General features: G+C 47.1%; 1 pseudogene; it reads right to left on the reverse strand.

The window, feature by feature from the left end:
- Positions 1-18,055: 18,055 nt before the first annotated feature.
- LOC136489760 (probable 3-hydroxyisobutyryl-CoA hydrolase 3) lies at positions 18,056-24,176 on the reverse strand (annotated as a pseudogene).
- Between the last annotated feature and the right edge of the window lie 1,926 nt (positions 24,177-26,102).

Genomic DNA, 26,102 nt, shown 5'->3' on the forward strand with positions numbered 1-26,102 from the left:
ATGGCTCCCCTATGAACTAGCCCAAGGGCAGCATGAACTTGCTAGGCTCGTAGTTTTCTGGGCAATCGTCTAAAGGTTCCATCCAACAGGTGACTGTATCCTGTTTGGACCATCTCCGTTAATGGCCTGGGATCTGGGATCCAAGTTGGGTGTCTTCGGCCGACCGCCTCCGTTAGTCTACAAACGGAGGCAGACGGCTCAAAGCATCCACCTCGGTTTATAGCCTGTTAACGGAGGTGGACAGCTAAACACGACCACCTCGGTTAATCTATTGACGGGGGCGTAGGCGGTTACGTTAAGTCAGCCGTCTCCATTAACCATTAACGGAGGCGTCCATTTATCCCCTCACCCAGCCTGCCATTAACGGAGGCGACACCAGTTGTCTAGTGTCTGGACGTCTGGACACCACGTGGCCTCACACTAGCGCACAAAAAATTTCGCGGAGATGATTAAAATCAAATCGACTTTTAACGCCGGATGTTAAAAGCATTACTACACCATCTACTCAAGAAGTGTCATTTTGAGGAATGGTTTTAAAACTGCCCTTGAAAATCGATTTCAAGTGGCTATTTTGGTAAGTCAACCACCAATAAAAAATGGTATTTAGATTTATTTTAAAATTAGGAAAAATATTTCTTGTGCCCAGGGAGCTATGGCGCTGCACAAATTATTGTCGGATTTGATTTTTTTTTAAAAAAAGAGTCGGGGATTGGAACCTACAACCTTAGGGGTGCTCATATTATCTATTATAGGGTTTGGGTTTTTAAAGAGCCCCCCCCCCCCCAAAAAAAAAAAACCATCAATCTTGCTTCATTGTTGCTAGCTTGCTCCCAAATTCCTCTAGAGCCACCATCGACTAGCCTGTCCGCCTCCAGAAATAGGTCGTGGAATCGAGGAGCAGATCTAGGTGGACAGGGAAAGGGAGGAAGGGGCATGAGCTTTGCAGATGTAGTGGTACATGCTTTCCTTCTAGGAGTCCTCCAGGCTAGGATGCGGTCATCGTACGACATAGTCGGCAGCAGCGACTACGGTCGTTGCCGTTTGCCTTTGTAGGCTCACAAAACATCTCATTGGGATCTAGTAGAGGACAAGCTACAACTGCCACGTTCGTAGCTGATTGCGGTCACTGTGGCACGTGTCGTGGTCATCATCCCGTCAAGTGGTGTGGGATGTGGACTGAGGACAAGTAATGCCGGAGGGGGGGGGGGGGGGGGTGCTGACCCAGGGGAGGGAGATGGATAGGGTGAGAAGGTAGAGGTGAATATTTAACTATGGGTCCTCCTTATGAAGAGAATAGTGGGAAAAATTCCACGCTACCTAATGACAGAAACTGTAGGTGGCCTATAAATTAGCGACATTGTGGGGGTACGACCCCGGATACCCACGGCAGACCACATGGGCTGCGCCCCCAGGGGCAGCCCAGCCCACAAGACGAAACCTTGTGGGGCACGACTCTGCTCGGCGCTTCCCGCAAGACACCGGGAAGATATCCTGAAGATACTACGAGATCTGTTAGGATATGTATGATCCCAAGATTCCTGCAATCAATTATTACTTTCCGGTATCTCTCAGATCTAACCGACTTATAACCCTGCTCCCCGGACTATATAAGGCGGGCAGGGACCCCCTCCAAACTCACGCAATATCATACGATAGCCAATACAAACCAACAGACCACAGGAATAGGGTATTACGTCATATTGACGGCCTGAACATGTCTAACTCGTGTGTCTCTGTTGCCTTCTTGTTCTTGATTACATGCTTCTCTCCCGATCATTCTATCTTCGTGGGATACTCCTCGGAGGACTGCCGATGATATTCTGTCGATAGTTGGCGCTCCAGGCAGGGGTGTGCGTGCTGTTTCCTTGACGAACAAGATGGTTTTTTCCGCAGGCTCTTCGTTCCTCCCGTAGCCCAGCCAGATCTTCACGGTCGGATCGATCTCATGGATCATCAACGCTGACGGAGTCGGAGAGCTCCTCGAGCCGGTGCAGATCAATTCTACACCGATCACCCCCACACCTACGACTGTAGATCCGATCTCGGAACCACCTCCGAGGTTGCCTTCATCAACGACTCGCCGCCCGCTTCCTCGCTACCAGAGGAAGAAGATCAACAATGACGATCTGATCGCATCTATCGATCGGGTTGGTCTGAAGCTCGCCGATTGCCTCTCCATCGCCGAATCGGCTCTGGACACTCTCTTCCAGCGCCGACCACCCTCCGATCTAGATCTATTGGAGGTCGCCTAGGAAACTCTAGGGGTTATGGCCCTACCTTTCGGGTTCATCAACGCCGCCGCCACTTACCAAGATGCCCTAAGGGGCAAATTTGCCGACCAGGTTGGAGATATCCATCCTCTCGCCAACCAGCTCACCGACCAGCTCCCACCGGCCGTCAACATGCTGCATGTTGGCCGACGTCTCGGAGCATCACTCCAAACCACCCCGGAGGAGAATCCGGACTGCGAGTCCCAGGGCTCTACGGAGATCGTCGCCGAAACGACCACCGAACTACTTCTTCCCCCTCCGTTTCATGGCGGCGCAATCTTCAACGTCAGCATCGACAGCCCCCCTCAGAACGGCGAAACCGAGGAGGAACGTGTCACTCGAGAGAACCAGAATGTCAACCGCGCACAGCGCCGAGCAAACGAGATTGTCCTTGCGAGGGCCGAGCAGCAGCTTGACTTGCAAGGAAGACCACTCCAACTTAACCTCGATGATGAGTTCGTTCGTGTTGACTGCCACGACGTCTACACGACTCCAAGTGCCAATTTGGCAGTGGCCGCCAATGAGCTCGCCCGGCTCCTGCAGACACCCAAGGTCGCCAAGTTCGCCGCCATGCTTAAAGCAGCACATTGTCATGTCAATGAGATCTGCCAGGATCAGAGACCTTCATACATACCCCACCACTTCGATTCGCCGATCAGTCGCCACAAGAACCGATAGCCGCCAAAGTCGCTTCACCGACTAGCACCGCGACGACAGGCAACCCCTCTAGTGCGGAGCTAGGGGCAACAACGCTGAACATCACCGCCAGCATGACCAGGAGGTCGACCAGGACGTCCGAGTGCACCTCAACAATCTCCAAGATGCACGATGATGCATCGACGAACGTCGCTTCGGTCGCCACGAAGAAGAAGTACGCCGCCGTCAAGAGTACGAGCAAGAGTATGGAAACCCAGACTCAGCTCTCGAGCCACTCAACGCCGGCAACGCTGCAGATCCCGACACCGACCACAACACCGAAGGGTCCCCAGCATTCATGAGGGCACTCCGAACACTTTAGTGGTCTCGTGGTTTCAAAATTACTAGGGTCGAGCCCTACGAGGGAAGGATGAATCCAACATAGTGGCTACAGGCTTACGCCACTGTTGTCCACGCTATCGAAGGAGACACTAGTGTCATGGCGAACTATCTTCCTATCATGCTCGCGCCAACCATCATGAACTGGTTCACAAGCCTTGCCCCGGACTCCATCGAATCCTGGGAAGAGCTCAAAAAAGTCTTCACCGACAATTACATGGCTACGTCCGATGCTTTTCCGAGATGAGGAATTCTATTCCCAACATCACGGAAGCTGAGGTCATCACCACCTTCATCCGAGGACTACATCACCACGAGCTTCGCTCCAAGTTCAACCGCAAGCCGCCCACAGGGATTGGCGAGATGATTACGACCGCCAACCAGTACGCCGACGCCAAGGAAGCCGAGGTGCGCTTCAACGAGGATGCGGGCACTCATCGCCCAACATGTCGCTATGACGACCGCCCTGACGACCGACACCACAGTGACCGCCGCTACGACGACCTCAGTTACCATCGTGACAACGGTCGTGATCGGCTAGAAGGACCCAAGTCTGGTCAAAATCACCGCCGCTGGCCAGACCGCATTATTGCTGCCGTCAATGAACCTCGCGCCAAGCGCAACTACGACGAGCAGTACAAGAAGATCCTCAACGGCCCATGCCCTCTACACAAGAACACCAAGCACAAGATGAAGGACTGCCTCGGCTTGGCTAAGGAGTTCTAGGACAAGAAGCGAGATGATGACACCAATGACAGAGCCGGAGGCCGCCGACCACCTGGCGGCAATAACAATGCCTTCTAGGACCACGACAAGGTGGTCACCACCATCTTCGGGGACCTCGCCTCCACCGAGAGCAGAAGAGAACGGAAGCTCACCGCCCAGTGGGTACTCGCCGTCACTATGGAAGACAGCACCGCCAACCCAGCTATCACCCATGGTCTGAGGTCCCCATCACCTTCGGCAAGGCTGACCAGTGGGCGGACATCCCCTACACAGGACGTTTCCCCCTCGTCCTCGACGCTACCATCCAAAAGGTGCTTTCAAAAAAGTGTTGGTCGATGGTGGGAGCACTCTAAATCTCCTCTTCGCCGGAGCCCTAATGGAGTTGGGCCTCGGGATAACAGATCTCACACCCTTAGACTCCTCCTTCTGGGCCTTGGTACCTGGCAGGGTATCCAAACCGCTTGGAGAGATCACCCTACCTGTACAGTTCGGCACGGCAAGCAACTACCGCATCGAGCACATCAACTTCTATGTCGCCGACTTCAACACCGCCTACCACGCCATACTTGGTCGGCCAGCTCTGGCCAAGTTCATGGCCGTACCGCACTACACTTATCTGGTGCTGAAGATGCCTTCACCTACAGGAGTCTTGGCCTTGCGGGCCAACCTCTCCATCGCCAATGCCTACGAGACAGAGAGTCTCACCCTCGCCGAAGCCACCGACCTCTCCATCCAGATGGCCAGTGTGGTCACCGACGCCAAGACGGTGCCCGCCGACGACCTAGAGATCCCATCGCTGGAGCCTCCTTGCGCCTCTGCCAAGTACAAGGAAACCAAGGAGGTCGGCCTGGGCCTCGATGACCCCTCCAAGACTGTGAAGATTGGGGCTAACCTCGACCCCAAATAGGAAAGCGCGCTCGTCTTCTTCCTACGTGCCATCGCTAATGGGTTTGCTTGGAAACCTGCGGACATGCCAGGGGTACCGCAGGAGAAGATCGAGCACTCCTTGAATGTCTCGCCGACCGCCAAACTGATCAAGCAGAAACTCCGCCAATTCATGCCAGACAAGAAGGAGGCTATTAGGGTAGAAATAAAATGTCTCCTAGCTGCTGGATTCATAAAAGAAGTGTATCATCCTTCGTGGTTAGCAAACCCTATTTTCGTTCAAAAAAAGAATAAAGAATGGAGAATGTGTGTTGATTACACTGATCTTAACAAACACTGCCCTAAAGACCCCTTTGGTCTGCCTCAGATAGATGAGGTTGTAGACTCTACCGTCAGCTGCGAACTGCTCTCCTTCCTTGATTGTTACTCCGGCTATCACCAGATCTCCCTCAAGGAAGAAGACCAGATCAAGACATCATTCATCACACCTTTTGGGGTGTACTGCTACACCACCATGTCCTTAGGACTCAAGAACGCCGGGGCGACTTATCAAAGGGCCATCCAAATGCGCCTCAATCAATAGATCGGCCGCAACGTCGAAGCTTACATCGATGATGTGGTCGTCAAATCCAAGACCGCCGATGATCTTATCACCGACCTTGAAGAAACCTTCACCAACCTGAAAAGGTACCGATGGAAGCTGAACCCTTCAAAGTGCATCTTTGGAGTTCCATCAGGTATATTGCTGGGCTACATCGTTAGCGCACGTGGCATCGAGCCCAACCCCGACAAGGTCTCCGCCATCACCAATATGAAATGGCCAACATGCATCAAGGATATACAGAAGCTTACAGGCTACATGGCTACTTTAAGCCGCTTCATATCGTGCCTCGGCGAAAAAGGCCTACCTTTCTTCAAACTCCTCAAGGCCTCCGAGCGCTTTTCCTGGTCGGAGGAGGCAGACACAGCTTTCGAGCAGCTCAAGTTGTTCCTAACGAAGCCTCCGATCATTACGGCACCACGGCCAGACAAAACTCTCCTAATCTACATCACCGCTACTTCTCGTGTCGTCAGCACGGCCATTGTGGTCGAACGCGAGGACGTCGGGCACGCCTATAAGGTGCAACGTCTGGTATACTTTATTAGCGAGGTTCTCAACGACCCCAAGACTCGTTATCCTCAGGTCCAAAAGCTATTGTATGCCGTCCTGATTACGTCGCGCAAGCTCCGCAACTACTTCGAGTATTACAAGATTGCCGTGGTCACCGAGTTCCCTCTGGGGGACATTCTCCGCAATAAAGTGGCCAACGGCCATATTATCAAGTGGGCTGTCGAACTCGGCACTTACTCCATTGAATTAAAAAGTAGGCCTACCATCAAGTCTCAGGCGCTTGCTGATTTCGTCGCTGAGTGGACTAAGACTCAAGAGCCTATCGCCGCTACTTGTCCCGAGCACTGGGTGATGTACTTTGACAGCGCTCTCAACATCAACGGTTCTGGTGCGGGCATTCTGTTCATCACGCCGACCAAGGATAAGCTCTGATACGTTCTCTGGATACATTTTCCGGCCTCCAACAATGCCGCCAAATATGAAGCATGTCTCCATGGACTCCATATGGCCGTTGAGCTCAGCGTTAAATGCGTCATGGTAACGGGGACTCCACGCTGGTCATCAACAAGCTCAATAAAGATCGGTCTTGCTCCAGCAAGAAGATGGATGCATATTGCGCCGAAATCAGGAAGTTTGAAGGGAAATTCTACGGTATCGAGTACCACCATGTGGTACGCGATCAAAATCAGCTCGCCGACCATTTATCCAAGTTAGGCTCCTCTCGCGCCGTGATTCCGCCAGGGGTTTTCGTTCAAGATCTTCTGGTGCCATCCATTAAGGACGATAAGGAAATTAAGGAAGTTCCCCCCACCGAGCAGCTGGTACTTTCGGTACCTTCGCCGGCCGCCGATTGGAGGGAATAGTTCATCAAGTACCTCTCCAGTGCCGAAGTACCCGCCGATAAGACTAAAACTGAATGCCTAATCTGTCAAAGTAAGCATTACGTGCTGGTAGATGGCAACTTGATGAGGAAACGTGCCAAGGAAGGGATACTGCAAAAATGCATCACCCAAGAAGACGGAGTGAAGCTACTTCTCGAAATTCACTCTGGCTCCTACGGCAACCATGCGGCCTCGAGAATGCTGGTCGACAAAGCTTTCTGAGCTGGTTTTTACTGGCCCACGGCCATCTCCGATGCAGAAGACCTTGTCTGACGTTGTGAAGGATGCCAATTTTTCGCCAAGCAAATACATGTGCCGGCATAAGTGCTGCAGACCATCCTAGTTTCCTGGCCCTTTGCATGCTGGGGACTGGATATGATTGGGCCTTTCAAGCCAGCACCAGGTGGTTTCTGGTACGTATACGTCGCCATCGATAAGTTCTCCAAGTGGATCGAGTATAAACTGCTCATCTCGGCTACCGCAAAGAAAGCAGTCGAGCTCTTCGAAGATATCATCCACAGATTCGGTCTCCCAGATAGCATCATCACTGACCTTGGAACTACGTTTATTGGCCATCACTTTTGGGACTTCTGCGAAGACCGGTGCATCTCCATCAAATACGTCTCCGTCGCCCGTCCTAGAGCCAACGGCTAGGTCAAACGGGCGAACGGCATGATCTTTGATGCCCTCAGAAAGAGGCTATATTAGAAAGAAGAAAAACAACCGGGCAGATGGCTCAAGACATACTACCAGCGGATATTGCCTTACGAGCACCTAGGGTGGAAAATTATAATGAAGAGCATGCTGTAGCTATTCGGATAGAGGACGTCAACAGGGTCGAGGAAGAACGCCTAATCACCTGTGTCCGCACAGCCAAATATCTAGAAGGCTTGTGGAGATACTACAACCGCAACATCAAATGTCATTCATTTGCTGTCGGCGACCTCGTTCTCCGTAGAAAACAAAAAACCGAAGGGATGCACAAGCTCTCCTCCACCTGGGAAGGGCCTTATGTCCTCAAAGAGGTTACCCGACCAGGGTCTTATCGCCTATGTGACTTAGACGGAATCGATGTCCCCAACTCATGGCACATTGAACACCTCATACGTTTCTATCCTTGAAACGCCTTAGATATGTATTCTCCACTTTATGATGAATAAAGTTTTGGTCTCCATAATTTGTCTCCATTATTTCTCCACTATGTTTTGTTCTCCACTTACGATCGCCGAGCTCTAAGCTACTCCATAACGAACTCCAATACAAAATCGCCATAACATTGCCGACCACATTTTCTCCAAATCGCCAACGTATTTCGCCGAACGGTTTTCTCCAAATCGCCGAACACGTTTTCTCCAAATCGCCAACGTATTCCGCCGAACGGTTTTCTCCAAATCGCCGAACACGTTTTCTCCAAATCGCCAACGTATCTCGCCGAACGGTTTTCTCCAAATCGCCGAACACGTTTTCTCCAAATCTCCAACGTTTTTGCCGAACGAGTTTCTCCGAATCGCTGAACACATTTCTCCAAATCCCCAACGTTTTCGCTGAACAAGTTTCTCCAAGTCAACGACCACGTTTCTCCATACCTCCGAAATGTTTCGCCGACCAACGAGTAGCACACATTCTGTTCTGTTCTCTATGGAGAAGACCCAGTCTCTGATCTCTCCCTATACATGCTACGGGCTCCGCGCTCTGCGTTATGGGTGGTCGGCTGCGGTTCCTTGGTCACGCCTGTTCCTCCTACACGTGCACGGGCTCCGCGCTCGACGTTATGGACTATGGGCTAGCCAAGGCCGAGAGCTCGGTAAAGAACTAATTGCTCAGACGCCACTTATACTACGTATATCTCCAAGTTATTTTGCAAACTGCCGAGAAGCACACGTTCCGCTCTGATCTCTATGGAGAAGACCTAGTCTCCGATCTCTCCCTACAAGTGCCATGGGCTCCGCGCTCTGCTTTATGAGTGGTCGGTTGTGGTTCCTTGGTGATGCCTATCCCTGCTACATGTGCACGAGCTCTGCGCTCGACGTTATGGACTATGGGCTGGCTAAGGCCAAAGAGTTTAGTAGTGAACCAACTGCTCGGACGCTACTTATACTACGTATAATTGCGTTCAGGTTGTTACTACAACGATTCTTCAACACAAACATCGGCAAACTGCATAAACATGCACTTTATAACATTTATACACATATATAAATGTTTTCTATGCCCTCGCGCTCTCTAACTATCCTCTCCAGACGTTACAGATAATATCCTCCAAGCAGATCACTGAGCTTCACTATTGTCGTCCGTCTCGCCGAACTGATCGATGTCGCCAGCCAACTTCTTTGCCGCGTCCTCCACCTCATCCTCCAGCTACTGGTGCTCCGCCTCGCCCATCCCTTCGGTGAATCCGGCCCCTATCGCCTGAAGGTCAACGGATGGATAGTGGGACCGAACCACCACAAGGACGTGAGTAGCGGCAGTAACAATGATGTCGTGGTTGAAGCTCTTGAAGTTCTCCCATGCCGCCTTGCACCTCTGGATGATGGTATCCAAATGTTGCGGCCTGCCGTCGGGCTGAGGAGCCAGTTTTAGGTTGACGCAGTCGAGCACCGGTTTAACTACGGCGACAATAGCATCGAACTTATCCCTTTGGGTCCTGGCCTCCTGTACCAGTACATCAAACTGTGCCTTGGCTTTATGACAGTAGCCTACAAGCATTACAAGGTTCCATCATACAAGGAGACTACTTCAACAGTAACTCTGACCAAGAAGTATTCACCTTTCAGCTCCTCGGCCAGTTTGTCTGCTCGCCCTGACTCCTTCGCCTTCTCTTCCTAGAGTTGCTCGATGGTCTAGCGTAGCTGGCCGAGCTCTGCATCTTGCTCTACAAAGCATAACAGTCATGACCCCAAATATGGTTATTCAACTGTGCAAAGCACATTTGCTGATATACCATACCTACTTTCTGCTCGGATACACTTCTGAGCTGCTCGGACTTCTGCTCTAGTTGCGTGGAAGCACTCGCCAGCTGTTCGAACTTGGCACGTAGCTGCTCGGATGCAGTCGCCAGCTGCTTGGATAGGATGCCCTTCTGGTACTCCAGGTCCCGCGCATTGGACTCAGCAAGGTCTCGCTCACGCTGGGCCCTCTGGATGTTTTCCTCCATAAGGTTCATCGCCTCCTTGAGTTTTTCATTCTCCTCGGCGAGGGGCTCCATCCTTTTGATCAGTTAGTGGCGCTGCTCGGCAGTACGAGTTATTCCCTGCAAGTGCACAATGATAATGATGAACTCCGATCTCCAACGTCAAAGATGAGCGCTCCAAATGCAGCACTGACCTTGATTTGTCGCACCACTCCAGCAAGGGTGGACTTCAGTCTCCTCATCTCCCTGGTGGTGTCCTCCTCCTTGACAACTACCACCTTGTCATCGCGCTTGCGGAGGATTTGGACAGATTGGGGTCAAGGTTCATCACGCTCGATCTCCTCCACCTCATCCTCCTCCACCGTAGCTGAAAGCACCACCTCAAAATTTGGTGGTCGGATAGCGTGTCCGACCACGCCCTCTGATGCCTCAGGGAGCACTGACTTCTCCCCCGGCACCACAGGCCTCTTCGCTCTAGATTCCGGCGTGACGCCGGTAACTTCAGCCTCAGCTCCCGAGGAACTGGCGGTTCCCGCCGTTGCCTCGGGCGCTGCCGCCGACCCATCCGTAGCCGGCGCTAACCTTTCGTCAACGCCAAGTCCAGCAGAAGGGGCGGTTGACTCCTTCGCAGGCTGCCGAGCACCCGAGGACTCTGGGATGGGGTCCACCGGTGTCTCATCCACCCCGAGGCCTGCTTTTGGCGGCTTGGCATCCACCTCGGAGCCAGCTTTCAGCTGCTCGTCAGTCTAGATGGGTGGGGCTGGATCTTTCATATGCTTCGCTCTGCATCAGACCCACTCATCAGTCGCCAAAAATGCTAAGGAATGACAATAAAGTAACTCCAAGGTGAAGATACTTACGGTTTGGTCTGTCGGTACAATTTCTTGAACCGGCGCAGTCTACCCGAGAACCTAGGCGTGGCCATGGGGTCAACTCCCGTGCTCTGGGGTGGAGGTCCCGCCTTCTCAACCATCGGTCTCTCCTCCACTCGCCGCTCGGGGACTTCCTCCGCCCGCCGTCCTGGGATCTCCATCGCCCGCTACTCGGGGACTTCCTCTGCCTGTCGCTCTGGGACCTCCTCTGTTTGCTGCTCGAGGACTTCTTCGCCCCTCTTCGATCGTACCTCCACGTGTGTGATGTGTGGAGGCACTTCAGTGCTTGGCGAAGGGGCCACCAGAGCCACGTCATCATCCGACCACTTGGACATTGTTGCACTCTGTGTATGAGTAGGTAGGTCTCCGCCAAGCGAGATGCCGCCTGGTTTGAGGGGAGTGGCAGCCGCCGTCTTTTGCTTTTTCCGGGCCGGCTCGTCTACTGCTGCCCTCTTCTCCCGGATTTTCTTCGACACTGGGGATGGACTTTCAGAAGAAATGCTGATGACTCTCTCCTCAGGCTGTGTCGGTGGCCGGGCATCTACTCCCTGTGGCTAGTCGCCCCTCGGCACACCTGAGAAGTACACCGCTCTTTCCTACGAATGGATCTTCGCATAAGTGAATCAGTCCACTGCTTGGCAGTTACAGAAGATAAAAAGCATCAGGAATACACAACTGGGATATTTACCTGAGGAGGCAGATTATTATAGTTAAAGGGCCTCGTATACCCTGACATGCTGAATGAGGCAAATGGAGCGAACAGCTCTGTAGCTCGCTCTTGCACTACGTCCCTCGACAGCATCTCCAGCCTCTCCCGGGTACCGTTGGTCTCCCCCTTGAACTCATAGGCGGGGTGGGCCCTCTCCTTACAGGGCTGGATGCGGTGAACTATAAAACTCGCCGCCACTAATCCACCGTTGGTCTTCACGCCCTTAATTAAGCCAAGGAGCTCCCTCACTTGCTCCATATCGGCGCTGCTTGTCATCTCCGACTAGCCCTTCTAGCTCTTCGGGACGTGGTCGGCATCACAGCGGACAGTAGGGTGCATCTGCTTCATATAAAACCACCTGCTGTTCCACCCCTTCAGCAACGTGTTTAGCAGCACAGTAAGGTACTCGCCCGCCATCCATCGCGCAGCTGAAGGTACACTCCACCGACCACCTTGGAACCACTGCCGCCTCTCTTCTTCAGCCAGAACAGGTGGCGGAACAGGTTGAAGTGGGGAATGATTCCGAGATATGCCTCACAGAAATAGATGAAGATCGAGATATGCAAAATAGTATTTGGGTGGAGATTGCACAGATTAACCACCCAAAACTCCAACAAATCCCTCTGAAAAGGATGAACAGGAAATCTCAATCCTCGCTAAAAATAATCCACAAAAACCACTGCTTCATCAATGTGGGGCATTGGGAAGGGCTCGCCGAGGGCCGGCCGCCACCCGGCAGAAACACGGTCAGGAAGAACTCCCGCCTCCACCAATCTGTTGAGCTCTGCCTCTTCGGTGCGCAACGGCACCCACTCTTCATCACGCCTGACTTCGGCACTCGCCTTCTTGGGGCTCGTCCTCTTCGGCTTCGCAGCTCCCTTCTTCGGCGCCATTTCTCAGATCTAGTTAGGGTTTGGTGGTGGAAGCGAGTATGGATGCGAATCTGGAAGAGCGAGGGTTGAGGAGCAAGACGAAATGACAAAATCTCAAAGGTGGGAGCATGGGGTGTGGCAGCGTAGTTATAAAGTACTCCCCCCACCTTTTCGCATTCCAGGGTTTTTGGGAAACCGTTCCCACGATTTGCGTTTCTCCAAATTATCCGCAACTGAAGGAGGGCCTTTACCTGGGCTTTTGCGCAAGCCCCGGCCCGCAACGCTGATTTATTGCCGCAATTGGTTATTACTCGCCGAATATTCGCCGATATCTCCGCCGACTATTACGGCTCAGTAATTACTACTGTACAGCCATTACTCCGCTATTTTCTCCGCGATTTTGTTTTCTCCATGATTTTCTCTTGAGGCTCGGGGACTGCGTCAGCATTACGTCTCGGTTCCTCAACGTATTGGGGATTTTTTCAGTTGACTGTTGTTTCTGACCCTCGCACCACGTGACCACGTCACCTACTGTCAGGCTCGGGGACTAAGTGGGCACACTTCACCTTGCAGTGAATGTGCTTTTTTCTCAGTTCGGAGTTACGCCCGGGGACTGGCTGCCTGCTCGGTTGGTCTTCTACTATTCTTCTACTTTGGACCCTGGCACCACATGACTACATCATCTACTGCCAGACTCGGGGACTAAGTGGGCACACTTCACCTTGCGGTGAATGCGTTTGCTTTATTCTGGAAGACTCCGTGCCTCTTGAAGCTGAAGAAGACTACCTCCTTTTCTCGTGGTCGGACTCTAAGTGGGCACACTTGGTCCACTGCGATGAAAATTTTCGATTCCGAACTTGAGCTCCTTACACCCTTATGGCAAGCCATACTTGGGTTACACTGCTCGGCTACGATTCACGCTGCTCGGCGACAGTTCACGCTGCTCGGCAACTGCTCGCAACTGCTCGGCAACTCATCACGGTGGTCGGGCCTTGAGTTTGACTGCTCGGCTTTGTCCGCACCTGCTCGGACAAGCTCAAGACGGCGTTGCACAACGGGTACAAGGCGCTCGGGGACTAGCTGTGGGGGTACAACCCCGGATACCCACGGCAGACCACATGGGCTGCGCCCCCAGGGGTGGCCCAGCCCGCAAGACGAAGCCTTGCGGGGCACGACTCTGCTCGGCGCTTCCCGCAAGACACCGGAAAGATATCCTGAAGATACTACAAGATCTGTTAGGATATGTATGATCTCAAGATTCCTGTAATCAGTTATCACTTCTGGTTATCTCTCAGATCTAACCGACTTGTAACCCTGCTCCCCAGACTATATAAGGCGGGCAGGGACCCCCTCCAAACTCACGTAATATCATACGATAGCCAATATAAACCAATAGACCACAGGAGTAGGGTATCACGTTATACTGACGGCCTGAACCTGTCTAACTTGTGTGTCTCTGTTGCCTTCTTGTTCTTGATTACACGCTTCTCTGCCGATCAATCTACCTTCGTGGGATACCCCTCGGAGGACTGTCGACGATATTCTGTCGACACACATGGAATATTTTTGCCACCTGTAAAAATGGTAAATAGTTAAATAGAATATTTGCTACCTATACGGATGCTAGATAGTTAATTGGCCCAATCAGTGGACCCAATAGTGTGCAAGGGTTAGGATTTATGTATTCACTGCTTGGTGATCACCAATGTCGATCTGATCTTATATTTGAGGGCGAGTCAAGTGCTAGTAACGGGCCAGTTGTTGGGTTGCACAACAAACCTGCAATGGTATTTTTCATTTTTACATGTGGAGATGTTAGGGTTTCTAAGCATCATACGTGACGATGTGCTCGAAATCTTTTTAAATTTTTATCATGGCACCCGCATGCGATATCTTGACTCGTCGACAAGTTTCATGAATTTCAGACTCCGTTTTCATTTAATAGAATTTAAAAACTATTTGCTCGCAAGTTCGTGGTCATGTCTCGACGTGAAGATGTGTGAAATTTTTTGTCTGTTTCTGGATACGGCCTCAACTAACACTTACTAACATGAATATCATTTTTGCATTCATGAATTGCCATTATTCGACACACTTGCAGTTCAAATTTGCATTTGTCGAAAAAATTCAAAGAAATTAAATAAACTAAAGAAATATAGCAAAATTTCATAAAATTGTGCCAACTTTCAACATGTAGTCTCATTTTATGTAGGGAGGCTCAATAAAAAGTTTGAAGACCAAAATTGAAAAAAAATAAATAAGTTTGCCTAGTGTGCCAGCTAGACACTAGGCAAACTGGCCTCTTTGCCTAGTGTCTCATGGAAGACACTAGGCAAACTTATTTTTTATAGTGTTTGCCTAGTGTTGGGTTATCGACACTCGACAAAGTTAATTTTCAGTTTATATTGTTTGAGTGTTTTTTTATTTTAAAAAAAATTCATAGTTCAAAAACATTCATATTTGCCCAATGTCAGATCTAGGACATTAGGCAAATAAGTAGAAGACCGGTACTACTTGACCTGGTCGGTACTACCGGTAGAAGACCGGTACTACCGCTAGGCCAAAAACCAGCACAACTGTGAAGACCTGTAGTACCGATGAACTTCAGGTACTACCGTTCAAGCCGGTACTACCGGTAGAGTACCGGTACTACCGGTAAGTCAAAAACTGGCTCAGTTGTGAAGACCTGTAGTACCGATGTACAGCCGGTACTACTGGTGTATCGCCCAAAAAAAATTGAGAGGGGCAAGGCCCAACCAGCCCTTTCCTGGCCCAAGCCACCCCCCTCTCACACACCCACCATGGCCCCACACATCAGCACCTCTTCCACACATAATACACCACCAGCAGCCATCCCTCTCTCTCCCATCTCTCATTCACGTTGGCAACTAGAGAAGAGAGAGGAGAAAGGAGAGGAGAAGGGAGAAGAGAAGAGGAAGAGGAGGACGCCCCTCCCACTGCTGTAGCTCGCCGGAGGAGCTCTACCACGCCACCACCTCGCCGAAGCTGGGGAAGATAAAGCCCCATGGTCATCTTCAACTTCAAGACAAGGAGAAGCTTTCCCATGGTCGATCTCTGTCCTTGAGCAACTCCGAGCCAAACTGCTGCACCTAGAGGTCTTCCACGACATGCAAGAGGAGTAAGAAGAGGTGCATCTCCCATGTAGATCGACTTCTTCCCCACCATTTCTCGCTGCCCTAGCTTTGGGGGTAGCCAAGGTGAGGCGATTCTTCTGTTAGGTATTCTAATTGAGGTGTTTAGATGGTTCTTGGTCATGGGGATTAGTGTTTGTGTGTGTGGGGGGGGGGACACCATTTGGATGTCAACCTAGGGTCTGCTGCCCTGTAGCTCAAGCAGTGCTGCTGTTCGTGTGGTTTAATTGACCTAAACGATTTTTCCTCAACAAGTTGATAATAAGGAAGTTGTAGAGGACCTTTAGATCTGTTTGCCTGTAAAATTTCATGATTTTAGCATTAGTAGTTTGGGAGTTATGATTTTTCTAAGCAAGCAGCTTTTCCCTGACGAAGTCTGGACAGAACTGGATCTAGGGGTTTTTGGAGAAAACATAGAGGCATTATGGGACTCTAGAAATTATAAGAGATTTGTAGTACTTTTCATTAGCTTTCTGGATTGGTAAATATCATGATTTTATCCCATCAGGTTTGAGAGCTATGAATTTTCAAAGTTCGTTGTCAGGTTTGGACTGCATGCTGAACAGATCTGAAGTTTGGTGTTTTCTGACCATGTTAGCATCAAAACTAGCTTTTGTTGATAACTAGGGAGTTGTAGTGTTTTTCTTGAGCTTTCCAAATTATTAAAGAACAATAGTTTTGGTTGGCTAGAACTCCAGCTATGAGTTTCTGAAATTCTCTGTCATGTTTCATCAGTAAAAGTTTCAGTTAAGGTTCGTCATGATTTTGGGCATCCTGATGACCTTTGATGCAAATTGGAATAATACCAAAGTTGTAGATAATGGATTGATCTATAATCTGGTAAAGTTTCAAGATATTTTGACATAAGGATTTCGAGATATAAAAATATTAAGTTTGCTGTCCTGATTTTCGGGCAGATAATGACTTCTGCTTTCATTTGCAGTTTATGCCTTCTTAAAGGCATGATAAAAAATAAAGTTTCTATACAAAGGTTATAGGGGTTCCTCTAACATACATGGTGTACGAGAAGTAATGGTACAAATATGCATAGGATGGATAAATGATGATGTTGGCGGTGATTGTGTTAGTACTAGTTGTTGTGTTAGTAGATGTAATTGCTTCCCTTGATATATATGTGTTTAGCGGCCATCGTGCCGTTGGTTCATTGCAGGTTTTGAGAATCTCACCGTACAGGGGAGGTGCTGCCGAAATTTTTAGACGTCTTAATTCGTTTTGTTTTTATTAGCAGGAAAAAGAAGGTGAGAAAGGAGCAGAGGCGACCCCGATCGTCTTCCTCACCGGTGTAGGTGGTTCATGGCTTGTAGGTGGTTCCATGCTGGTGCTCCGGGGATCCCCGATGCTAGGAGATGGTGGTGGACAAGTGGTTGGACCCCGAATGGATTGCCCAGCACAAAGCTTGTCGGGAGCGCCGTTTGCAGATGATAGGTGTACCACACCATCAAGGCAACCGCAGCCTCAACGGATACGCGCAAACTTGGGTACGAGAATCCATTTTTTTATTATAACGTTGTATGTTGCATGATTTCCAATCATCTTGCTGTTTTTCTCGCAGTCATCATCGCATGGTGGGCAGCCGGTTACCCAGTTCATGGCATATGCCATGGCCCACAAGGGCAAGGCGAAATCCAACGTCTCCTACAACCCGGATGACCCTCCTTCGGCATACAGCAACGCGACCATCCATAGCCGTCTCAGTCAGTATACTGAGATGGCAAGGGCGGTCCATGGGCCAGAGTACGATCCGAGCGCCCATGACTTTGACGGAGAGATCGTCATGAGGGTGGGAGGTGGCAAGAAGCATGGGCGGTATTGGATGGGTGATGCTGTCATCGACATGTCCTCTACTCCCACCCTCTTCCAGATCCGAGCACGGAGCACGAGCGCAAGCCCGGCCATACGTCCACGGCCAACCACTGCTTCGCACCTTGTCAACGAACTCCAGGTAATTTCTGTTTTATTCGTTGCTTATTGATTTTTACATACCTTTGCCTTACTTTAACATTGGGGGTCAAATGTTGTAGGCCCAACTGCTAGAAGAAAGGAGGCTTCGCGAGGAGATGGAAGTGAGGGCGGTGGAAGAGTGGGAGGCCCAACGATAGAGGATAGAGGAGCTGGTGGGGTTCGTGTCCACTCTTGGCGCCGCTATGGGGCGGACCATGCCAGCTAGCCTAGTCTTGCCACTTCCTCAAGCAGCTACTCCTGTGAGTACCAATATATTACTTATTATGTTCCAACCTGACATAGGGCACACTAGAAAAAATATGCAATCTCAAACATACAATATGGTGTTGGTGGTGACGGCGGTTGTTGTTGTGGTGTGGTGGTGGTAGTTGTGGTGTTCGGGTGGTGGTGGTGTTGGTGGCGGTGTATTGATATGTATGTTCTTGACGGTCATCGTGCCGTTTGTTTTCTTGCAGGGTTTGGAAACCTCTCCGTGCAGGGGAGGTTCTGCCGAAATTTTTTATTGACGGTATCCTTTTCATTTTTTTCAGCATCAATCAGGCGTGGCATCGAATCAAATTGGAGGGTCACCAGCTTCACAGATTGGAGTGTCGCCGGCACCACAGGTTGAGCCGAATCAAGTGGAAGGGTCGCCAGCTTCACAGATTGGAGCGTCGCCGGCACCACAGCTTGAGCCGAATCAAGTGGAAGGGTCGCCTGGAGCATCAAACCACGGGCCTCTTCACCCTTGACAATCGTCGTGATCAGCTTGTTGTGAACTTTGTTAAGAAATTTGGTTGTGCACTTATGAACTTGTGAACTTGTGGCACATTTGGACTTTTGGTATGAACATGTGATATATGTGAACATGTGGTTCTTATTTATGATTCATGTGATATATTTGTGGTGTTTGAATATGATTTATATTTGTGTCGCAAATGGAATAATTAAAAAAAATTCAGCTTCTGGTTACTTTGCCTAGTGTCAGGGGTCTGACACTAGGCAAAGTAGGCAGTTTGCCTAGTGTCGGAGGCCTGACACTAGGCAAAGCTTGGCATATTTGCCTAGTGTAGGCGGCCTGACACTAGGCAAAGCTTGACATATTTGCCTAGTGTCGGACGCCTGGCACTAGGCAAACCTTGCATACTTTGCCGAGTGTCAGACCTCCGACACTAGGCAAAACGTCCGTTACGATTTCCACTGTCAGTGGAATACTTTTGCCGAGTGGTGTCCTTGACACTAGGCAAACACTTTGCCGAGTGTCCGAGGTTTGACACTCGGCAAAGTGCTCTTTGCCTAGTCCGCCTCTGCCAACCCTTGTTTGCCTAGTGTGACACTAGGCAAACTGTTTGCCTAGTGTTTCTGAGCCTTTGCCTAGTGCCTGCGGCACTAGGCAAATCCCACGATTCCAGTAGTGAAGAGAGGATATGATTTCTTCAACTGTTCTTTCAGAAAAGCATTTGTTGATGATTTCCAACCTGTGGTGCATCAGAGTGAAAAATAGTGAAATTGAGAATCAGGCATATTTCAGTTGCTCAATCAGGAACACCCTTACCTATTCAAGGAACTTTTTTGTTTCAGTGATGGCCGTTGAGCAAATTGATCGATAGTGCTACACACACAAAAACTATTGGAGGTGTCCACCTTTTTAAGGGATTCTTCCAGCAATAGCATCTTCTGGGAAACAAAAGTATTTATTTAGAGTTGTCCAGATATACCACATACACAACCTTAATGATGCAAGCGAACAAAAATTGAAAGCGTATGTGCAAATGCTATTATCAATAAGGTTAGGATTTATATATTAGCATGTTGTCAACAAAATAACCATAAATATGACAGCAAACATCATAACTGGAAGAAAATTTGGCAGCTCAGTTAAAATTTGAGTTACAAGTGAACCTACATGTGAAGGGACAAAATGAGTTGCCAGACCACATGCAAGCATTTCAGCACCATCCAATCTGGCACCAGCAAGAGCAACATACTCTCCTATAGAAAATTAAGATAATGTTTTAGTTAACAAGATCTCCCAAGCTACCCTTACCACCATCTAGAAGGCTACCTCACTAAGTACAACTAATTAACATAATGGAACCAATAAATCAAATAGAAAACAAGAAAGTTTGTCACTTTCATTTTCTTATATGACTATATCTCAATGATCAGTTACATAATTGCATAGATCATTTGCACAAGAATCACACTTGCTAAACATCAAATAAGCATATGGTATAAAACTGAAAGTAAAGAAGAATACGAGGATGCATAATATTCCTGGAGTGTTAACATAATATTGGAATATGAAATACGTGGCAATGACATAGCTACATGTATTTCAACTGAATAAAGAAGGGGGGTATTGGATAACCATAGAACCCAGGAAGCTGAGACAGAAAATATGAGGCCCCAACATCTGGAAAAAGACCAAGAGCTGTCTCTGGCATTGCAAAAACCTGCATGAATATTGAAAATGTAAATGATCCAGATTTTGTCACTTCAAAATATTACAATTTTCCAATAAATAGAATGCAAGATTTTTCCTATTCCAAATGAGTACAAGAACAACTAGCACCGATCAAGCTCACAAAAAGGTCTGTACCATAACTGAAACCTAATCCAATAAACTGTTAGGTTGATCACCTCTCGGCTCGGTCCAACGACCGAGTCGGGGCCTTGATCCTCGCCCTGATCGGGGGCATTCAACCGTTCCATGGTTGGTGGGCCCCCGTCGCGCAGCCCAATATAAAGGAGGTGGGTGGCCAAGGCTCGCGTCACGAGGTTCATCTGAGCCGCCTTTCTCCCACATACAGTCCTAACCCTAATCCGATCTAAGAGGGAGGCGCTGAAGCGACGGAAGCTCCACTGATGTCTTCACCGCCGCCTCTGCGCCACCACTACACTGCGATCGACCTCAACGCCGTGACCGCGACTCAACCAACCTGGACCGCATCACCTTCGCCATGGCTAAGTCGAGCTCTTCCTCCAAGCACGCGGATGGTCAGTGACATCTCATCTCCCTTCCTCTCTCTCTCTCTCTCTAGATCATGTTCTAGGAAGTTTTCATCCCGAATGTAAGGTTGTACCCGCTAGATCTATGTCTAGGTGATCCACTAAGTCTATCATAAACATCCAGCCATAATATTCATCAGGAAAGGCAGTGAAAGGCAGTGCTGGCTCATTTTTGTTGTGAATATTATGGCTGAATGTTTATATTCAGCAGAACCTTATGCAGGACGATCTCTAGCTGCATGAGTACATGTGAACATTTTGTGCTTCCTAAGCCCGTCTTGAATTGATATGAAAAAATAACAATTTGAGAAAAATATCACTTGAGTTTGGTTTCTAGCATATACCGTGTTATCAGTGGCAACTCGAAATCTTCCATGTAAAGAAACACCAGCACCTCCACCCATGACAATTCCCGTAAGAAGAGAAACCTATAGTTAAATTAATTGTCTAGCATTTAGAGCCAATAAACAGAGAGTGAATAATTACAGTCAATCACTATGAAGAGATGAAGCTCACTTGAGGTTTGATATGTGTTGCAATTATGTAGTTTAACAAATATTGATCTCGGAAGAAATCAGCGCCCCATTTCCAGCTTTCTGATTTAAGAATTAAACACACAACACAGTCAACAGAGCATGTGGAACAACCTTAGACCTATTTACAATATGTAACATGGGTTTTAAATCATGTTGAAGCTGGTGAAAAATATCTAATAAAGAAATCATCATTGGACATTAGATATGGTAGAGGCTACCTAAAGTTATACTCCCTCCATCCTAAAAAGAATGCTACTCTCACCTCCCAATTAGTCAAACAACTCTAACTTTTAACAAATTTATACAAAAAATTAATAACATTTATGATACTGAATAAGTACACATTGATTATAGAATATATTTGCATAATAAACCTAATTTTAGACACAAATGTTGATAGTTTTTGCTGTAAACTCGCTCAAACTTAAAAAAAAATTGACTTGTCCAAAATCTGGAATTGCACACTTTTTGGACAGAGGGAGTAGTTATTACCATTATATATTGACTGGACACCAGCAGCAACATCACCTCCAGCACAAAATGCTCTTCCTGTCCCCTGAAAACAAATGATGCTTCAATACAATGAGAAACATAAAGATCAACAGACGGTTTCCTGTAGGCAGTAAAATTATAATAATTATCGTATCAATTTAAAAGAGCTAATATCAAGAAATGAGAAGTAAGCTAACACTAGTAGATAAAGAATTTTCAGAGACGTCAAAAACCATTTTCAGTAGCGGGCAACCTCTGTTAATCCATTAAGTACAGAGGCAGGCAACCTCTATTAGTGCCACTAATGGACGCAGGCGTGTTAAGATGCCTGCCTCTGTTAATGGTTTCCAGAAACTACAAAAAAAAATGTCTTTGAAGGTTAAACTCAGGACCTTTCAGCACACACAATGCATCTCTACCACTATACCACACACATATTTATATTTATACGTGTGTGCGTATATATATATGATATGATACTATCCATTTTATCAACATTTCATATTTTTGTATTAAATATTTCAGCCCTTAAATGATTCCAAATGAAAATTGTTTTAACCACATAGTTTTAGGTCTTATTAAGTTAAATGATTTGGATAAAGGGTGTGGCTACGCACAAGATAGTTTAAAACTATAAAAAAATTAATATAAAAATGAGAATTCTAAAATGAACATTTGAGACTAAATGTTTTTTATTATATAACTTGTCAACTGCAAAGCTGTAGATTGTGTTGACAACTACAAGTTTGGTATAGATGATGTCAAAATTTCTAAATTACAACGTAAAATGACTATTTAGGGATATAAATGACCTCATATAAAAAACTTATTAACTATAAAATTGTAGATCGTATTGACAACTACAACCTTTATGTAGATCATGTCAACATCCTTGGTTGTTTGAAAATTTTAAATTTCAAAATCCAAAATATAAGAGCTCAAAATAAATTTTTGGGACTCTATTAAATTTCAAATAAATAATTATCACCCACAAAGTTGGAGATCACATCAAGCTCTATAATTTTGGCATAAAGTTTGTTCTGATTTGAATTCATATGAATGTTATGAATTTTTTAGGCACCTATTTTTTGAAGCGTACTGTTAGAATGACTAGCATTGTTAATAGTCGATTAACAGAGGCAGTCATCTTAGGATGCCCACCTCTAAAAATGATTAACAGAGGTGGGTGTTTGCCTAGAAGCCGCCTGACCATTTATAGAAGCGGCGACTAGATGTGCCTGTCTCCATTAGTTAGAGACGATGTCTCCTAAAATCCCATTTATAGTAGTGTGATATGAATAAAGAAAAGCAAGCTAAAGTCTATAGTGAGTCTGATTGTTTAACGAATGTAGAATTAGATCGCCGGAATACAAGTTGTTCAATTTTCAAATAATGTTCCCAGCATTTTTGCAAGCCTTGGCATGGCAACAAGCCTCGTTCGCACCTCATAAGTTCAACACCAATCACGTGCTATATATTGTAAGAGAGTAAACTGCTTCTGAACTGAATAAGCTCTATGTATTATGTAGTCTAACAGATGCTAGCTTGGGCAACTCATGAATTTTGTGACTGCCTTGCTTCCTGATAATATTGGAGAAATGCACTAACGCTCATTTGGCATTTCTCCAAACAGCTTCAGGTTCTTGTGACAGTACACAGAGGAGCCAAAGCTGGTGAAACAAATGATATAGATTTCACATTGCTACAGTGGATCGGAGGAGGAGTTGAAGCCAGCTTCTAGTTCATTTAGTTTTGAGAAAAAAATTATAGAAACGGCTCCTTCATACAAGGAGGAGCCGAAACTAGTCAAAGCTGCACCAAACAGTACCTAAGACATCTACATCTATGTTGGACCACTAACCACCTCAAACATTGAATTACAATACAAACAAAGTGGTATGAGATACCTTCATAATCAACAATTTAACTCCATCATCTTTCTCATAAGTTGTGAAACATCTCCGGAGTCCCATAATCTGCAACATGAAAGAACAGTCATCATCTTCTACCCAACTGTTCTAGAAGTAATACTAGTGACCTCTTAAGTCATAACATGCCATTGCGTGGGAGAGTACATTCAGCTGCTTTGGCCTGTTCAAAATAAGTGTCCGTGTCGAGCCATCCGCTTCTACCAAAAGCTAGTAAATAGAGGATAATGAAAAAAATTACTTTCAGTTCTGGTGCAAACTAACACTAAGCAATTGAAAGCAAATTGTGCACACAATGTGAAAAACACCAAACGACATGTGTTACCCATGTGGCCTTGGGTTAAGAAGCGAAGTATATTGGCCCCTCATTTTTAAATGGTCATTAATTAGTGACAGGCATAATAGTCATTTTGTGTTGGTCCTAAACAATGCACATACGTCACATTGTACACGTCACATCCAGCACTATTGTTCTCAGCCTGATGTTCCACTGAGTTCATCCATGGAACCATGCACTGTAGTTGGAAAACCTGCAAGAGAAAGGGGCTACTCAAGTGAACGAACCTGGTCTGAATGGTCACCTACAGCACCTCCGGCGTCCATCGATCTCTTACTCCCTTGTACAAGGAACCTAGCAGGCAAGCGGCCGGCTAAGGATGACAAGACTAGCTTGTGCTCAACTACTTAGCGCTTTGCTCAGGATGACAGGCCTTCACTAGTATTTATAGGAGAACTCTGAAGCAAATCCCTGTGGACAGTGTGGCTCTACGTTAAAATTGCTATCCATATGATGGTGCGCTACTTTTGATTCAGTGTTTCTAATCACGCCTGTTATATATTTAAACGATATTTCCAAATGGAGCAATACAGGAACTAAACAAATATAATATATCTGCTGCTATAACGTTATAAGTTCCAAGTTATGGAAGGTGTAGTGTCGAGTAAAAAAGTAAATTTTTTGGAAGAAAATGTGACCAGATTACAACACATTACAGTGATACTTTCCTCACCCTCATAAAAAATGTTACATGTCTACAGTCACACATGCGACGCAGCAAAATCGAAAACAACGCATAATGGGCATAAGTCCGTGCAAACTATGTATGCATGTAATTAAGAGCATCACACAAAACAAGGACAACGTTTACTGCTAGTTCTAAATAGTATGCTTACATCTAGGATGATGATATTCTCCATAGACAAATAAAGATTCATTGGCCAGGGTCCAACCACCATGCTTCAACTACTATACTTGTATGCAATAATGCATGTGCAACTTGTTCTGAACTTAAGCACCATAGTGTATGGGGTATGAAGTTGCACTCAAATGATGCATGTGAAAGCAATCAATAGGTTTCTGTAAAGAAGCTATATTATAGCGGTCTAAATAGGTGACATAACTTTGCACAGGCCCTCTCTAGGTGAATAAATTTTGTACTTTTCAAAAATATTGTATTTCTGAAATCTATAAACGCAATTGGTTGACATAGAAATAGGCTCCTGAGACAAAGGTCGATACTTCACTTTCGGTTTGTAACATCTGGTATTGAAGCTAGTAATTTCACTACTACTTCACTAACACGCAATCACTGCCTAAGAATCATTGCCTGTTCTGCTGGAGCTAGCAGTGACTACTTATCACGGTCAGGTGGTAAGCCTAGGATCCAGAAACTTGGCGGAAAGCTAATCACGCAGCAGTGACGGCACCTTTCACTGCCACTAAAACGAACACCATGCAGTGACATATCACTGCAGGTTCAGGCTACAAACCGGCAGTGATAGGTATATATGATATCACTGCCGGCTTATGCTATGACCCGGCTGTGATATATCTCTGCCGGGTGAAGTCACTACCCAGCAGTGACATTTTGCAAGGGTCACCAATTCTTGATGAACCCATGAGCTAGGCACGTGTAATTAATTTTGAGGCTATATTATGTACCAATCATTTACGTTCGCAATAGCATTTAACGTTTAATTTAGACATGTTTGCATTATGTCTTGTATATGATTGGGAAATTTATATTATTATTGAACATTATATTTACCTACCAGGTATAATATTTGTAGGCATGCATGCATAAACATGGAACTTTGACTAAATCTAGTGCCATTAATTTACAGATGGATTGAGACTGGATGCACGGTCAGCTCCATCTAGGATAGGTTTTGGAGAGCTGGCCTTTATGCAAGTCAGTCAAAAGAGGACCAATTTTTTAAGACAAGAAACAGGATCAGTTAGCCTGTCCGTTTGCGAGATTGCACGCACCAAGAATCTGTTGAGAGCATCGTGACAATTTATTTGCCTTACTTATGTAAGGTATCCGGTTCTCTATGTACAGATTCAGAGTTTCACGTGATCCATGCATGCATCTGTTTCCATGTTACTTGTTATTATATGTAAATATGTAATTAGCCAGCTTGGCAGTAAAGGAAAACGCAAGTGGAGGGAGTGCGTGAGCCCTCTTGTTTTCATCGGTAGAAAAGAGAAAGCAAGTGGATCAAAATGCTGACATACATGTTTTGAAA

Source organism: Miscanthus floridulus, chromosome 10 (assembly GCF_019320115.1).
Source record: "Miscanthus floridulus cultivar M001 chromosome 10, ASM1932011v1, whole genome shotgun sequence".
Classification (NCBI taxonomy): domain Eukaryota; kingdom Viridiplantae; phylum Streptophyta; class Magnoliopsida; order Poales; family Poaceae; genus Miscanthus; species Miscanthus floridulus.